The sequence below is a fragment of the Ips typographus genome, unplaced genomic scaffold (assembly GCF_016097725.1).
Source record: "Ips typographus isolate SLU unplaced genomic scaffold, UJ_Ityp_2.0 IpsContig73, whole genome shotgun sequence".
NCBI lineage: Eukaryota > Metazoa > Arthropoda > Insecta > Coleoptera > Curculionidae > Ips > Ips typographus.
In genome coordinates this window covers 347,619-366,443 of record NW_028098578.1, presented here as the reverse complement: position 1 = coordinate 366,443, position 18,825 = coordinate 347,619, and the positions used below count along the sequence as shown (strand labels likewise).

Genomic DNA, 18,825 nt, shown 5'->3' with positions numbered 1-18,825 from the left:
ACCCAGACCGATCCAACTAGCCTGGAGTGTATTGGGACATTACGACCCTATCGTCTTCCTCATCCTCCAAATCATCTCCGTCTTCCTCTTCGATGACGTCGTTCTGGTAGTTCACCGTTATTTCCTGTTCTTGCTCGTCAGGGGGCGGAAACGGTTGCTCCGGCTCCTCCATCATAGGCGTGGCAGCTGTGATTACGATTTGGGCCACGCCCAACGAGTCTCCGTCCGTTTCTCTAGGTTCGATAATTTCTTTTCCATCCTACGTGGAAGAGTCAGGAAAATGTGAAAAACTATGTGTGCAGGATCTTAGAAACAATAAAAGACAAACCAAGTAGTTGAAATTAAGTTATAGCAGTAGCACTTTTGGTGTCTTTTACAGTTTCCTTTTTGTGTATTAAAAGATTTGCCACTAATGACGGTAATTTCTGTTGTTTTATTATGCGCAATCAAATGATCTACTTTAGAAATAATTCAACATACCTCGTCGCTTATTTCAAGACTGGGAATTCCGATCGCTGTGCGTATGCAGGACAAAAATAGGATATATTAGGATTGGGAGAGTTACAAGCGCTTCCTGATGGGACTACATTGTCAAATTTCAAGTTATAGACACTGTCCTGAAGTTAAAACAGCATTATGATAGTGTATCAGTAATTTGGCGACAAAATTTCTATACACTTTATAACTCAGTTATCTGACAGACAAATTTAGAATTTCTATAGAAAGTAGAAATAGTTACTAATTTGAGGAATGACACTGGAAATTGTGTTTAAAGCTCCATGAGCCAAATTTGATAGTTAGTAGGACAGTTAAGGAACAGTTTAATACTTTGCTTGGGTCACGTAACAGCTGTCAAAACTGTTAAAAGTCACTCACCAGTGACTTGAAAGTATAAAATGCCAAATAGATGTGTTTCTTTGAGGAATTGCACTGTAAGTTGTTTTACAGCTTCAAGGAGCCAAATTTGACAGTTCTCACATTAAGAAACACTTTAATACTCTGCTTGGGCCACGTGACAGCTGTCATAACTGTTAAAACTCACTCACCGGTGACCTGAAGTATAAAAATGCCAAATAGATGTGTTTCTTTCGGAAATTGCACTGTAAGTTCTTTTTACAGCTTCAGGGAGCCAAATTTGACAATTCTGACGTTAAGGAACACTTTCATACTTTTCTTACGTCACGTGACAGCTGTCATAACTGTCGAAATCCGTTTACCAATGACCTGAAACTATAGAAAGTAGAAATAGTTGCTAATTTGAGGAATTACACTGGAAGTTGTGTTTAAAGATCCATGAGCCAAATTTGATAGTTAGTAGGATGTTAAGGAACAGTTTAATACTTTGCTTGAGTCACGTGACAGCTGTCATAACTGTTAAAACTTACTCACCAGTGACTGGAAAGTATAAAATGCCAAATAGATGTGTTTCTTTGAGGAATAGCACTGTAAGTTGTTTTTACAGCTTCAGGGAGCCAAATTTGACAGTTCTCACGTTAACAAACACTTTAATACTTTGCTTGGGCCACGTGACAGCTGTCATAACTGTCAAAACTCTCTCACCAGTGACTTGAAAGTATAAAATGCCAAATAGATGTGTTTCTTTGGGAAATTGCACTGTAAGTTGTTTTTACCGCTTTAGGGAGCCAAATTTGACAATTCTGACGTTTTCATACTTTTCTTACGTCATGTGGCAGTGAATGTGACGTGTTTTGACACTTTGCCTAAGACCAGTTGTTATATTTATTGTCAAAACGAATTGTCACTTTATGGTCAGTCTTTGCGGATGGTATAATTGCTACTTTCCTCCACTTTTATCCTTTTTACATTACATACACCATCATAATACTGTTCCTTGGTGGGAATAAAAATAAAACCAAAAGCTTACTCGGAATTGTGGGTTGTCCACCTTGAAACTGACTGCCATATTGCTGGCGCTGGTCTCGCGTCAATTTGATCGAGAATTGATTCGATTGACTGACGTCCGGTTTGGTGGTCGGTTCCGTCCCGTTCATGTGCAAAACTGGAGCCGGCTGCTGAGGGGGTTGGGGATCGATCGTTTGGGGGGAATCGAGAGTGTCATCATCAGCCGGCTTCTTCAGAAAATTCGGAATGTCCGGGGGGGTAAAAAGGGGCGGCGCCGATTGGGGCGGCGTCTCGTCCCATTGGTTCGTTAACGGTTCACCGTTCTCGTCGCATTCTTCCACTACCAGGGATGGAAAGTTTCCTATTCTACCTAAATATAGTAAATGATAAACATGTAAATTAGCATTATAAGTCATTTAAAGAAAAATTCAAAGAACTAGAAGACTTTTTGGTTTTCTGCATAAGATACCAATTTTATAATATTCGTTTACGTTACAGATATCAGCGTTTTTAACTGTTGTCATTATAGTAACTAATGCAATTTTCTGTCAGCTTTGTTCTCTGCTACAAAAGTCTTAAAATGTACTCGTATAGCACTGAAGAGTATGCTAATACAGGGTGTCCCACGACGAAAAACATCGATTGATATTGGAAAAAGTATAAATAGTTACATATTTGGATTCCTCACAAAATTCTGACCAACTTTTGTGTACAATGCCCTATGCCTATCTCTAGCCGTTTTTAAAATATTTGATGTTTTTCCAAAAAAGTGACAGTTGCAACGCTCAACATATTTTTGTACTCTGTCAAAACCGTACTTCATTTTGCAATGAAACTTTGGGTTATTGTAAATAAAGGATCGTTTTATTAAACTGAGGGTGCGTAACGACTCATTTGTATACAGGGTCGTCAAAAAAAAATCATAAACCTGCCACTAAAAAAAATGAAAAATTTCAAGTTTTTTAAATAGAAACCCACATTTTTTATGACGGAATCATTTTGAGCATTAAAAATTACTATACGTTTCAATTTACTTGCCTATACCTAAATCCAACCCAGTTCGTTTTATTTGAGAATAAACATTTTTTATTATAAAAACTCCAGATTTCTTGAAAATTTCTCTCTCTAATTACGTGTGGATTTATGTCACACCAGTAGTGTGAATTATGTCTATTGAACATTCCATTTTTAGTGAATTTGGCCTCGTCGATCTCAATAATATTATTCAAAAACAATTCTTCTCCATAGTGACTAGTCAGCAAAAACTCAATAAAAACCACTCTCTTTGGAAAGTCAACCTCTTTTAAGTGTTGCACTAATTTAAATGAAAAATGGTGAAATTTATGTTTCTTCAGGATCCTCTGAATTGAACTTTTGGATATGCCTGATTCTACGGAAACTTGTCTTATTGACTAAGGTGGATTTGCAAAAAAATAGCCCAAAAATGCAATTTCTACATTTGTATTGTTAGGGATTGGTTTTGTTCCGTATTCTTAAAATTTTCAATTATTTGCTTGAGAGCTTTTGGTGATGGCTTTAGTTTTTCTTTATAACGAGCGGCAAATACCTCACATGTTCTCACAACTTTATCACATTCTCCGTAAATAATAAACAGATTTAAGTAATCTTGGTTGGAATAACGTAACCGCGACGGCATATTGGCAGTTGTCAAAACACTCAAGTCAGTAGTGTTATTAACATGCTCTGCAGGTCTCCAATATCACCGTGTGTCAAAAGCATGACCAACTAGAGTACCAGCTAATCCCAACCATGCAGCCTAATAAAAAAATCTTTATTCTCAAATAAAACGAAATGGGTTGGATTTAGGTATAGGCAAGTAAATTGAAACGTATAGTAATTTGTAATGCTCCAAATGGTTCCGTCATAAAAAATGTGGGTTCTATTTAAAAAACTTGAGATTTTTCATTTTTTTTTTGACGACCCTGTATACAAATGAGTCATTACGCACCCTCAGTTTAATAAAACGATCCTTTATTTACAATAACCCAAAGTTTCATTGCAAAATGAAATACGGTTTTGACAAAGTACAAAAATATGTTGAGCGTTGCAACTGTCACTTTTTTGGAAAAACATCAAATATTTCGAAAACGGCTAGAGATAAAAGTTGGTCAGAATTTTGTGAGAAATCCAAATATGTAATAATATATAGGGTGTTCTATTTAAAATAAGAAAGTTGTGATCGACTTCCGGTATAAACGGAAGTGCAACCACATTGAAAATATTTTAGTTAGATTAGGCATGCCCACATCAGTATTCAGCCTAATTTTCAAAACTCTCCTATTTATACTTTTTCCAATATCAATCGATGTCTTTCGTCGTGAGACACCCTGTATGGCTGCTGCTAATATAAGAAATCATCCGGAGAATTTAGTTCTACTGAAAATTCTTCAGTTCATCCTTGTGAAGCATATATTCTTGCAGAATTTTGAGCTTGGTCCTCTAGTTCTTTAAATAACTCAAATCGGCCACATGTTTATCTTAAAATGACCTCACCTTTCATCTAAGTTTGAGCTAAATAATCACCATGTATATAACAATAACTGACTCACCCTCAAGTTCACCTTGCCACCAACCATCGTCAATGCTATGAGCACATTTACTGAGCACTTTAATGATTTGTCCTTCTTCAAACGTCAATTCCTCACCACCTTCCCCGTCGTAATCGTAGAGGGCTATACAATACGTTACTGGGGCGTCACTACCGCTCGTCGTTTTCTGGATCGGCATGGATATTACCGAAACCTGACAGTAACAAAAGTTACATAGTTGTTTACGTAACAAGGGCTGTTAAAGAGATAGAGAAAAAATGCCTGGGAGTGGGAAGGAGAATGAGGTACAACAAGGCCAAGACCAAAGTGATGTTCGCGGAGCTGGGGGGCAGAAGAGGCAGAGAGAGAATGGTGGGAGAAGAGAGAATCCATTGCGAGGATTGACTTGTTGGGAGTGATTGAATAGGAAACGTTTGGTTGTGGAGTGGAGCATAGAAAGAGAGTGAGTGAGCGAGACGGCAAACAAGCTGACGGGGCTTCGCCGTAATAAGGGAGTAGACAAGGAAAATCTTAGCATGATAATGGAGTGTGTGGCCGGCGGCGATGTACGGGAGTGAAGTGAAGAATGGGGTAAGAAAAAGTGAGAGGGTGTGGAGTATGGAGAGGGATCGATGGGAAGGGGAAGAAGGTTCACAAACTGAGGGGAGCGGAGGTGACATCGACGGGGGCAAAACGAAGAAAAGCCTGGGAAAGACAGAAGAGGTAGTGAGTGTCGCGGGAGAGAATGAGGAAAAGGGTGTACCATGTTAACAGCTTTACAATCAAAACGTGACAGTATTGTAATGATTGCTTAGAATAGTAACGACTCCATCTAGAGATATACCTGTCTCACTGTCATACAAAGAATCGAAAGTACTTCTTTGTTCATACATTCGACCAACGTTGTCTTTTCTCAACTGTAAATTTTGACATAGATGCTGTCAAGCTGAATGAATAAACTCACCTGTTCTGGAGACTGTGTTGTTTCAGTTTGGGGATGGTTATCCATCCCCAAAAAGGGTCCTCATTATCCACAGTATAGTCGACGGAGGAGAAGGAAATTTGGGCTTGCAGACCCGGAGTGGACGCTGACTGTTCCCTTTCTATGTCCAGATAGTTGTGAGGAACGTAACCTTCTTCACCGCGATAATTTCGTGCTCGTAGCCAACCGTCACCATCTCCCTCCCCAACTACTTCCAGTTGCTCGTTTTCTACTATAGTTAGTTTGTCATGGTTTTGCGCCTAAATCAAAAAGAATCAGGATACAACTTATGAATTTACATGTCCTCTTCATCTGGAACTTTGGTTGACAATAGGGATGTTGCACCAAATTTATTATTGATTCAAACTTTTGTGCACATTACCGTATACATAGATCGTTTAGAAAAGTGCCGATAGCAAAAAGGGACTAAAAGTCATCGCTATCTAAGTAAAAATTACGTCACGCAAAAACGTGTCCCCTAGAATTCCTACTAAGCGAATTCCCAAATATTATCATCATTATGAATTCTCTGTTGTCTTGCATGCATCGTAATAAAGAATCATTCTTGTAATGTTTTGAATATATTTTCTTTTTTTTTAAGTTAACAACTACATAAAGAAGGATTTGTAAAAAGCTCATTCTAACATCATTAGCGGTAAAATCGTTAAAAATTGCTGATGTTAATCTTTACTTTACCAATTCAAGACAAGACTAAAGTCTCCGTATTTAAAAATGTTGTGGATTTTCGAAGTAAATCAATCAAAAATTAAGTCGCTTTACTGATTCGCAGATGTAAGGGGTGACCGAGTATTGAGCGTGACTTTGACCCCGATTTTTATATCGAAAAATAATCAAATTTGCAGAACAAATGATTTGCAAAAAATCCGAAGACAAATTCTTTAAACAAAAACTTTAGAAGTGTCCTAAACCTTAGAAAAATCGTTTTAAAATGGCCAGAAGTCTCCGAATACTATCGAAAATCTCCTAAAATTTTGAGATGGCTCTACAAGTGCCTACACTTTAGAAAGCTTGTGTATAACGGCCAGAAGCGTCTAAATACTATCAAAAACTTCCCAAAAGTTGTGAGATGGCTCCACAAGCGTTCTAAACTTTAGAAAATCATTTAAAATAGACTAGAACCCTTTAAAAGTGTCCTAAACCTTAGAAAACTCGTTTTGAAATGGCCAGAAGACTCCAAATACTGTCGAAAACCTCCTAAGATTGTGAGATGGCTCTACAATTGTCCTAAACTTTAGAATACTCGTGTATAATGGCCAGAAGCCTCTAAATACTATCAAAAACTTCCTAAAAGTTGTGAGATGGCTCCACAAGTGTTCTAAACTTTAGAAAATCATTTAAAATAGACTAGAACCCTTTAGAAGTGTCCTAAACCTTAGAAAAATCGTTTTAAAATGACCAGAAGCCTCTACATACTATCAAAAACCTCCTAACATTGTGAAATGGCTCTACAAGTGTCCTAAACTTTGGAAAACTCGTGTATAATGACCAGAAGCCTCTAAATCCTACCAAAAACTTCCCAAAAGTAATGAGATGGCTCCACAAGTGTTCTAAACTTTAGAAAATCATTTAAAATAGACTAGAACCCTTTAGAAGTGTCCTAAACCTTAAAAAAATCGTTTTAAAATGACTAGAAGTCTCTAAATACCGTCGAAAACCTCCTAGGATTGTGAGATGGCTCTACAAGTGTCCCAAACTTTAGAAAACTCGTGTATAATGGTCAGAAGCATCTAAATACTATCAAAAACTTCCCAAAAGTTGTGAGATGGCTCCACAAGTGTTCTAAACTTTAGAAAATCATTTCAAATAGACTAGAACCCGTTAGAACTGTCCTAAACCTTAGAAAAATCGTTTTAAAATGGCCAGAAGTCTCTAAGTACTGTCGAAAACCTCCTAAGATTGTGAGATGGGTCTACAATTGTCCTAAACTTTAAAAAAATCGTGTATAATGGCCAGAATACTATCAAAAACTTCCCAAAAGTTGTGAGATAGCTCCATAAGTGTTCTAAACTTTAAAAAATCATTTAAAATAGACGAGAACTCTTTAAGAGTGTCCTAAACCTTAGAAAAATCGTTTTAAAATTACCAGAAGTCTCTAAATACTGTCGAAAACCTCCTAGGATTGTGATATGGCTCTACAATTGTCCTACACTTTAGAAAGCTTTTGTATAATGGCCAGAAGCCTCTAAATCCTACCAAAAACTTCCCAAAAGTAATGAGATGGCTCCACAAGTGTTCTAAACTTTAGGAAATCATTTAAAATAGACTAGAACCCTTTAGAAGTGTCGTAAACCTTAGAAAAATCGTTTTAAAATGACCAGAAGTCTCTAAATACTATCGACAACCTTCTAAAATTGAGATGGCTCTACAAGTGCCTACACTTTAGAAAGCTTGTGTATAACGGCCAGAAGCCTCTAAATACTATCAAAAACTTCCCAAAAGTTGTGAGATGGCTCCACAAGTGTTCTAAACTTTAGAAAATCATTTAAAATAGACTAGAACCCTTTAAAAGTGTCCTAAACCTTAGAAAACTCGTTTTGAAATGGCCAGAAGTCTCCAAATACTGTCTAAAACCTCCTAAGATTGTGAGATGGCTCTACAATTGTCCTAAACTTTAGAAAACTCGTGTATAATGGCCAGAAGTCTCTAAATACTATCAAAAACTTCCCAAAAGTTGTGAGATGGCTCCACAAGTGTCCTAAACTTTAGAAAATCATTTAAAATAGACTAGAACCCTTTAGACGTATACTAAACCTTAGAAAAATCGTTTTAAAATGACCAGAAGTCTCTAAATACTATCGAAAACCTTCTAAAATTGTGAGATGGCTCTACAATTGTCCTAAACTTTAGAAAACTCGTGTATAATGGCCAGAAGCCTCTAAATACTATCAAAAACTTCCAAAAAGTTGTGAGATGGCTCCACAAGTGTTCTAAACTTTAGAAAATCATTTAAAATAGACAAGAACCCTTTAGAAGTGTCCTAAACCTTAGAAAAATCGTTTTAAAATTACCAGAAGTCTCTAAATACTATCGAAAACCTTCTAAAATTGAGATGGCTCTACAAGTGCCTACACTTTAGAAAGCTTGTGTATAACGGCCAGAAGCCTCTAAATACTATCAAAAACTTCCCAAAAGTTGTGAGATGGCTCCACAAGTGTTCTAAACTTTAGAAAATCATTTAAAATAGACTAGAACCCTTTAAAAGTGTCCTAAACCTTAGAAAACTCGTTTTGAAATGGCCAGAAGTCTCCAAATACTGTCGAAAACCTCCTAAGATTGTGAGATGGCTCTACAATTGTTCTAAACTTTAGAAAACTCGTGTATAATGGCCAGAAGCCTCTAAATACTATCAAAAACTTCCCAAAAGTTGTGAGATGGCTCCACAAGTGTTCTAAACTTTAGAAAATCATTTAAAATAGACTAGAACCCTTTAGACGTATCCTAAACCTTAGAAAAATCATTTTAAAATGCCCAGAAGTCTCTAAATACTATCAAAAACTTCCCAAAAGTTGTGAGATGGCTCCACAAGTGTCCTAAACTTTAGAAAATCATTTAAAATAGACTAGAACCCTTTAGACGTATACTAAACCTTAGAAAAATCGTTTTAAAATGACCAGAAGTCTCTAAATACTATCGAAAACCTTCTAAAATTGTGAGATGGCTCTACAATTGTCCTAAACTTTAGAAAACTCGTGTATAATGGCCAGAAGCCTCTAAATACTATCAAAAACTTCCAAAAAGTTGTGAGATGGCTCCACAAGTGTTCTAAACTTTAGAAAATCATTTAAAATAGACAAGAACCCTTTAGAAGTGTCCTAAACCTTAGAAAAATCGTTTTAAAATTACCAGAAGTCTCTAAATACTATCGAAAACCTTCTAAAATTGTGATATGGCTCTACAATTGTCCTACACTTTAGAAATCTTGTGTATAATGGCCAGAAGCCTCTAAATCCTACCAAAAACTTCCCAAAAGTAATGAGATGGCTCCACAAGTGTTCTAAACTTTAGAAAATCATTTAAAATAGACAAGAACCCTTTAGAAGTGTCCTAAACCTTAGAAAAATCGTTTTAAAATGACCAGAAGTCTCTAAATACTATCGAAAACCTTCTAAAATTGTGAGATGGCTCTACAATTGTCCTAAACTTTAGAAAACTCGTGTATAATGGCCAAAAGCCTCTAAATACTATCAAAAACTTCCCAAAAGTTGTGAGATGGCTCCACAAGTGTTCTAAACTTTAGAAAATCATTTAAAATAGACTAGAACCCTTTAGACGTATCCTAAACCTTAGAAAAATCGTTTTAAAATGGCCAGAAGTCTCTAAATACTATCGACAACCTCCTAAAATTGTGAGATGGCTCTACAAGTGTCCTAAACTTTAGAAAACTCGTGTTTAATGGCCAGAAGCCTCTAAATACTATCAAAAACTTCCCAAAAGTTGTGAGATGGCTCCACAAGTGTTCGAAACTTTAGAAACTCATTTAAAATAGACTAGAGCCCTTTAGAAGTGTCCTAAACCTTAGAAAAATCGTTTTAAAATGCCAGAAGTCTCTAAATACTATCGAAAACCTCCTAAAATTGTGAGACGGCTCTACAAGTGTCCTAAACTTTAGAAAACTCGTGTATAATGACCAGAAGCCTCTAAATCCTACCAAAAACTTCCCAAAAGTAATGAGGTCGTTCCACAAGTGTTCTAAACTTTAGGAAATCATTTAAAATAGACTAGAACCCTTTAGAAGTGTCCTAAACCTTAGAAAAATCGTGTATAATGAACAGGTCTCTAAATACTGTCGAAAACCTCCTAGGATTGTGAGATGGCTCTACAATTGTCCTACACTTTAGAAAGATTGTGTATAATGGCCAGAAGCCTCTAAATACTATCAAAAACTTCCCAAAAGTAATGAGATGGCTCCACAAGTGTTCTAAACTTTAGAAAATCATTTAAAATAGACTAGAACTCTTTAGAAGTGTCCTAAACCTTAAAAAAATCGTTTTAAAATGACTAGAAGTCTCTAAATACTGTCGAAAACCTCCTAAGTTTGTGAGATGGCTCTACAATTGTCCTTAACTTAAGAAAATGATTTCAAATAGACTAGAACCCGTTAACAACAACAACAACAACAACAACTGACAACTGTCAAGTGTCTTTCAACAGTTATGACAGATGTCACGTGACGCAAGCAAGGTATTGAAGTATTCCTTGACGTTACATCTCAAATTTAGCTCCCTGAAGCCTTCCTCATAGAAACTCATCAATTTGGCATTTTATACTCTCAAGCCACTGGTGAGTGAGTTTTGGGAGTTATGACACCTGTCAAGTGATGCAAGCAAAGTATTAAATTATTCCCTTGCTGTCAAATTTGTCAAAAAAAAACTGTCAAATTTGACTCCATCGAACTTTAAACACAACTTACATTGAAACTCCTTAAAGAAACATCTCTTTGTAATTTTATAGTTTTAAGTCACTGTTGAGTGAGTTTCAACAGTTATAGTGTCACGTGACGCAAACAAGATATTGAAGTGTTTCTTGACGTTACAACAAGTTCACGTGACTGTTTTTGACAATCTCAACTGGCTTTTACAGTGTTGCAAGCTGAAAATTGTATTATTAACGTCACGTAACGTGTATTTTACAATTTCAGCTTTTACAACTGTCTGGATTTAATTTACCAAATGACCAACATTTAAATTACATTTTAAAGTCACGCGACTGTTTTTGACAGGTATCAGTTTGACAGTGTTGCAAGCTCTAAAATGGCATAATCAAAGTCACGTGATGTGTCTCTCTTGCAATTCAGCTTTTTACAACTGTCTAACTTTAATTTACAATTTTTTTAAGTTTAAACTGCGTTTTGAAGTTTATGCTACTGTTTTTGACAATGTCAACTGGCTTTTACAGTGTTGCAAGCACAAAAATTGAATTGTCAAGTCACGTGACCTAGTTCTTACCAATTTTACTACTGTCTAAATTTAAATTATCAATTTTTCAACTGTTTCTTTAAATGTTAAGTGTCTTTATTTGACACGTGCTAAAATGCATGTCAAAAATTTGGTAAACCTGTACGTTGTCATCTAACATAACCCAAAAAAATGTCACGTGATTTAAAAAAAAAATTAAGCGTTTGGGTCTTTAAAATTTGTCATTTTTATTGAATCATTAATCCTTATCGACATTTTGACAATAGTCAAAAGTCATATACAAATTGTATAAGCAGACTACTTAATCCAACCTAAAAACTGTCACGTGACCATAAAAAAAATTAATTTCAAGGGTGTATTTCATCAAGATTTATCATCAATTCCAGGGAGGCCTATAAACCTTTGAAGGTATCTTAAGGCAGTTTAAATAATTTAAAAGCATTTTGATGTACTTCAATGCAGTTTGAGGGATTTTAGCAGTTTTAATGCATTTTGAGCAATAATAGAAGCATTGTGAGGTATTTTAAAGGCATTTTGGTGTACAAAACATTATCGGCGGTCTACCCCTCGGACAATCAGCAGTATTCTCGTACCTTTTTGGCCATTTGCAATTTGTGAGCTCGTAAAATTTTGGCATCGTCCGCGATTTGTTGCTGAAACACTTCGACGGCGGCCAGTCTGGCTCTGGCCAGTTTTTCGTTCTCTTCCAAAACAGTCCGCTATACGCTCCACATGTTCCTAAAATAAAAAAACAAAAAAAAAAAACAGTCAAGAAACAAAGGACGATCATGTTTTTTACCATTTCTCTTCGCCTCCTTTGAGTTTTAGGTCTGGAATATTAGGGATTTTCTTGTTCAGATACGCTGAGGATATTTTGAGTAGGGCCTAACAGAAAAAATTTTTTTTTTTCGTAAAAGAAATATAACGTTATTTCTTATGTGTAAACCAGGTGGAAAAATTAAAATTACTTGCTCTTAGTCGAATTATACTACCTTATTGTTAGAGACTATTAGCAATCAATATTTCAACTGAATGATTTATTAAAAGTTTGATAAGATTCTGATAAGTGGTAGAAAATAAAATAGTATACAAACCACGGTGGAAAGTTTAATTTCTGTCTCGAAATAAAGTTTACCTCGACTTCGTCTCGGCGAACTACCTAATTTCTCGACAGAAATCAAACACTTTCCACCTGAGTATGTAATATACTATAACTCACCTCTGAATAGGATTTTTCTATGGCGGATCGTTTGAGGGTAAACGACCTAATATCTTCCAGAAGGTCACATTCGTGCTGGTTTTTCATCAGCAACTTGTTGATCTGTTCCGAGTGCAGATTTTTCAGAAACTTTGCATAGTTGCCCTAAAAATGTCATTTCGATAGTTTCATTTCGGAAAGTACGACAAATTTCACTTTTATCATTTGATTGGTAGATTACGTTTTGTAAAAAACAATTTATTCAAATATGTTATCTGTCTCCACAACTGAAAATCTAGTAACAGTTAACTATTGACACTATAGAAATAGTTCAATTATTCTGTGTGCATTAACTATTTTTTGTTTGTTTGTGAATACAGATATCTCGCAGATATTAGTCAAAAACCAAAAGAATTTTTGCTTATTTCTAATTGACTCAGATTATTATCTATTTAAATTCATATTCAGCTGCTAATCTTTACGTTTATGAACCAACCAGAGCAGCTAGAAAGGTAGTTTGAAAGGACAGTCAGAGACAAAATTGCTGGTAAAACCCACTTGGAGTGAAAAAATTACAGTTTCAGGGAGATTTTTCTAATAGCAGTTTCAAAGTTTGAATTGTCAGAAACACAGTTTGAAAGGTCAGACAGGGACAAAATTGTTGCTAAAACCCATTTGGGGGGAGAAAATGACAGAAAACAATTCAAAATTTGGTACAGTCACGGAAAAAACTGTGTTAATGTTTGAACTGCCATAAAGACAGTTTGAAAGGACAGTCAAGGACAAAATTGCTGCTAAAACCCATTTGAAGGGAGAAAATGACAGAAAACAATGCAAAATTTGATACAGTCACGGAAGAAACTGTGTTAATGTTTGAACTGCCATAAAGACAGTTTGAAAGGACAGTCAAGGACAAAATTGCTGCTAAAACCCACTTGGAGGGAGAAAATGACAGAAAACAATGCAAAATTTGGTACAGTCAGGGAGAAAATAGGTGTTAAAGTTTGAACTGCCAGAAAGACAATTTTAAAGAATAGTCAAAGACAAAATCACTGGTAAAACCATCTTGGAGTAAGAAAATTACAGTTTTAACCACATTTTTGGAATCATCATTAAATTTTCTATCCCATAACATGAAAAAATTTTAAAAATAGGATACATTCAGAAAGAAAAATGGTGTTAAAGTTTGATTTTGCCAGAAAGACAGGTTGAAAGGACAGTCAGGGACAAAATCGCTGGTAAAACCTACTTGGAGTAAGAAAATGACAGTTTCAAGCACATATTTGGAATCCTCATTAAATTTCCTATCCAAGAACCTGGAAAAACAGTACAAGATTTCGTACAGTCAGGGAGAAAAATGGTGCTAAAGTTTGAACTGCCAGAAAGACAGTTTGAAAGGACAGTCAAGGACAAAATTGCTGCTAAAACCCACTTGGAGGGAGAAAATGACAGAAAACAATGCAAAATTTGGTACAGTCAGGGAGAAAATAGGTGTTAAAGTTTGAACTGCCAGAAAGACAGTTTTAAAGGACAGTCAGGGACAAAATCGCTGGTAAAATCCACTTGGAGTGAGAAAATGACAGTTTTAAGCACATTTTTGGAATTATCATTAAATTTTCTATACCATAATCTGAAAAAAAATTCAAAATTTGGGACAGTCAGGGAGAAAAATGGTGTTAACGTTTGAATTGCCAGAAAGACAGGTTGAAAGGATAGTCAAAGACAAAATTACTGGTAAAACCCTCTTAGAGTAAGAAAATGACAATTTCAAGCATATTTTTGGAATTATCATTAAATTTCCTATCCCATAACCTGAAAAAACAATGCAAAATTTGGTACAGTCAGGGGAACAAATGGTGTTAAAGATTGACCTGCCAGAAAGACAGTTTTAAAGGACAGTCAGGGACAAAATCGCTGGTAAAACCCACTTGGAGTACGAAAATGACAGTTTCAAGCACATTTTTGGAATTATCATTAAATTTCCTATCCCATAACCTGAAAAAACAATGCAAGATTTGGTACAGTCAGGGAGAAAAATGGTGCTAAAGTTTGAATTGCCAGAAAGACAGGTTGAAAGGATAGTCAAAGACAAAATCACTGGTAAAACCCTCTTGGAGTAAGAAAATGACAGTTTTAACCACATTTTTGAAATCATAACTAAATTTTCTACCCCATAACCTGAAAAAATTTTCAAAATTTAGTACAGTCAGGGAGAAAAATGGTGTTAAAGTTTGAATTTGCTAGAGACAGGTTTAAAGGATAGTCAAAGACAAAATCACTGGTAAAACCCTCTTGGAGTAAGAAAATGACAGTTTCAAGCACATTTTTGGAATTATCATTAAATTTCCTATCCCATAACCTGAAAAAACAATGCAAAATTTGGTACAGTCAGGGGAAAAAAATGGTGTTAAAGTTTGACCTGCCAGAAAGACAGTTTCAAATTTCAAAGGCAGTCAGGGACATAATCGCTGGTAAAACCAACCCACTTGGAGTAAGAAAATGACAATTTCAAGCACATTTTTGGAATTATCATTAAATTTCCTATCCCATAACCTGAAAAAACAATGCAAAATTTGGTACAGTCAGGGAGAAAAATGGTGCTAAAGTTTGAACTGCCAGAAAGACAATTTTAAAGAATAGTCAAAGACAAAATCACTGGTAAAACCATCTTGGAGTAAGAAAATTACAGTTTTAATCACATTTTTGGAATCATCATTAAACTTTCTATCCCATAACATGAAAAAATTTTAAAAATTTGATACATTCAGAAAGAAAAATGGTGTTAAAGTTTAATTTGCCAGAAAGACAGGTTGAAAGGATAGTCAAAGACAAAATCACTGGTAAAACCCTCTTGGAGTAAGAAAAAGACAGTTTCAAGCACATTTTTGGAATTATCATTAAATTCCTATCCCGTAACCTGAAAAAATAATGCAAAATTTGGTACAGTCAGGGAGAAAAATGGTGCTAAAGTTCGAACTGCCAGAAAGACAGATTTAAAGGACAGTCAGGGACAAAATCGCTGGTAAAACCCACTTGGAGTAAGAAAATGACAGTTTCAAGTAAATTTTTGGCATTATCATTAAATTTCCTATCCAAGAACCTAGAAAAACAGTACAAGATTTCGTACAGTCAGGGAGAAAAATGGTGCTAAAGTTTGAACTGCCAGAAAGACAGATTTAAAGGACAGTCAGGGACAAAATCGCTGGTAAAACCCACTTGGAGTAAGGAAATGACAGTTTCAAGCACATATTTGGAATCTTCATTAAATTTCCTATCCCATAACCTGAAAAAACACTACAAAATTTAGTACAGTCAGAGCGAAAAATGGTGTTAAAATTTGAATTTCCAGAAAGACAGTCTTGAAAACCACTTACAGTTTTAATAGTAAATTGCCAAATTTTTAGATGTGATTCTTCTTTATACTTTTTCCAAATGCAGTTCTCGGAAGACCACCACGATATGAAAGTAGAGAGTAACTTTTTAAAATCCCACTCAAATCAATAACAGAGTGGTTCAAAATTTCGTTTTTTTGCCCAAAAAATTTGAGAAATAACACTGTCTATTAGTCCATTACATAGTATAAACACACGATTACTTACTCTTATCTCAGTTATCTTCTACTAGTGTAAATTTAGTTATTAGTTCAATAATAATTATTGGCAAATAATTTGTTTTTTACGGGAAAAGTTTTGAAAACGCGTTCAAATTACGTTGTGCGTAGCTGAACTCAAATTTTCAGCATATTGATCAAATATAGTCTGATAATATCAATAAATACTCAAAAACATAATATATTCTACCTATATTTGACCGTTATTCTAATCTTTGATTGGAATTTGCTCTGAAATGTGCTGATACAAACCTGTCAAAAAATATGCATGCAAATGATAGAAATTAAGTGGACTTACCGGTTTATCCATGTTATGTTTTTGGCACAAAAGTGAATAAAGTGTGTAAAACGGAGTGTTTTGTCTTTGGTGGTTTCTAAATTTTTACTACGTTGAGATAACAGAACAGCTTTTCAGCATCCAATAACTGATGATGATTGATATCTTAACTAGCCACTGCCTTATCCAATCTAATCCCTCCAATAAACCACGCAATCTGACAAAGTAGCTATTAAAAATCTTAAAATTCCACTCTCAGACCGGATAAACTGGGTTAAATATTGACGGAATTAGTGCTCAAAATGTCCTATACCCTGTGACCTTTTGCATTTAAGATTAACACCCCCAAAAAAAGTGTGTGCACTAAATTAACAAAACACTATAAAAATTGCGAAACGAAAAGGTTAAATTAAGTAAGAAAGCAAAAAACTACACGTTCTGCCCACCTTCCTCGGAGGCGGCTGCATGATAGCGTGGTGCAACAGCGAAAAAGGCACCCAGGAGTAAATTGGGGCTCATGCAAAACCAGTTGAACTGCAGTGGCTGAAGAGGTTTAAACGCGAACGATCCTTCACCGTGAAGGCAAAATCCACCAGAAAACTCTCGATGATGATGGTGTATCGATTCCAGGGGGGGTTTGGATGTGGAGGCGGCAGTGTGGGGCGGCACGGAGCGTCGGCGCAACAAATATCGATATTTTTGCGCCCCATACGCGAACGCGCCAATTTGGTAACAGACTTGGTGGAGGGACTCAAGGGGGGGATTCATCCCACTCCAGAAAGGGAAAGTAAGGAAAATTGAGAGTCGGTTTCGAAGGGCTGCTGCAAGAGTTACATTAAGTTGTTACCTTTCTGGTATATCGGAAACTTTCGAAATGTTGCGATAACGTTCTGGTTTTGTAGTATTCAATCATTCGTCTTTTGCACTGTCTATTTTAAATAAACTATAAATTTTGACGCTCAGTTTTGACTTTTTGCATGATTGAATCCAACTAGCAATTTTTTGTTTTATTAGAATTGCGGTAACGTTTTCTTATAAAACAGCATAAGCTTATGAACATTTTAAAAACAACTACTCGATACTTATAAACGCAAAATTGGCACCACCTTATAAAACATTGTGATTGAATAAAAGCTGCAAAATTAACTCCAAATAGCTTATATAATACATATATAAACATTATTAATACCACTATAAAATCTTAACTGCGACTTCTATAGAACAGTTTTTATAGTTTCCACAGCCACTGCTATACAGCAGAAACTCTAAAACAATAATGTAATTGCTTTTTAACAGTTTTATACAAGTTTATTTGACAGTCGTTATAAAACCGATGTGTGTAGTGAATTTACTTTAATGAAACGGTTTTGTTTTTAAAATGTATTAAGATAGCTGCAAAATGATTTGTGCATTATAAACGCTTTCTGTTTATCTACTAAAAGGAATCACGAACATGGAAGCCAAGATGGGGACCAGGTCCGTTTTACAAACAGACGCCATACTGATAAACTCTCAACTCATGATGTGAGTGTTTTCGCGTAGTGCTTACCCTCTTTTACAGTGCGAACGAAATTTTTCTGTGAATGATATATTATGTTTGTGACAGATTTTTATCGGGCCTCACGACAATGTTAGTTTAATAATTTTCTTAGCAATATTGTAAAATTAGAGGTTAGGTTTTTAAATTTATTTTTCAACAAAAAATAAGTGATAATAATTTTATCAACACTTTCTTTATAACTTATCGTTTCATCTTCAAAAACAGTAGAAACCATGTGTGTTTATTAGTTTTATTTAATATTTTTTATTTATAACCCCTTAAACTATTAAAACAAAATGGCTCCATTTTATAAAACAGTTATGCACACAACGTAGCTTTTCTGTGACAAATTAGTAAACAAGCAACATTTATAAAATGATAATAAAACAAAGATGTCACAGAACAGAAAAGCGGAACCCATAACGCAGGTCTGGCACTCGCTTTTTTTCAATTGCAATATCTTGCTTTTTCAATGTCATTGGCGATGGAAATTGCGAATCTTAACGAATTGACTTTGCAAATAAAAAAGAAAATTCGCCATGAACAATCGTGCGGTAAAGTACATTTTCAATTACAAAATAGTATATTTCATTAGGAGTACAAAAATAAGGGTTTTTCCGTTCACGTATGACCAATTCAGATGTGAGGCGAAGCCGACCACCGGAAGTCACGTAAAGCACGGAAAACCTATTTTTGGACTAATTATGAAGGATATTTTTCATTATACTTCTTTAAAAACGAAGGCATAAAAACCAGACTTAAGAAAAAAAGACTTAAAAATGATATTCTTGTTCATATTTTGCCCTAGATTTCTCTGGCAGTAAATTTGCGTTTGACTGTGCCACTTGTTTTAAGATGTATTCTGGAATA

General features: G+C 35.3%; 1 long non-coding RNA gene and 1 pseudogene across 2 annotated transcripts in view; one reads left to right on the top strand and one right to left on the bottom strand.

The window, feature by feature from the left end:
- The window catches only part of LOC145739872 (uncharacterized), a 175,970-nt gene that overhangs the window by 4,053 nt on the left and 153,092 nt on the right, over nt 1-18,825 (top strand). The gene's annotated exons all lie outside the window — the stretch shown is intronic.
- Nucleotides 17-17,353, bottom strand: LOC145739859 (protein nervous wreck-like; annotated as a pseudogene). The gene is made up of 9 exons (XR_014181255.1): nt 16,862-17,353; nt 12,550-12,693; nt 12,130-12,215; nt 11,924-12,068; nt 5,377-5,654; nt 4,434-4,626; nt 1,886-2,233; nt 481-515; nt 17-259 (listed from the first exon to the last, which is right to left on the bottom strand). The product of XR_014181255.1 is annotated as a protein nervous wreck-like (transcript).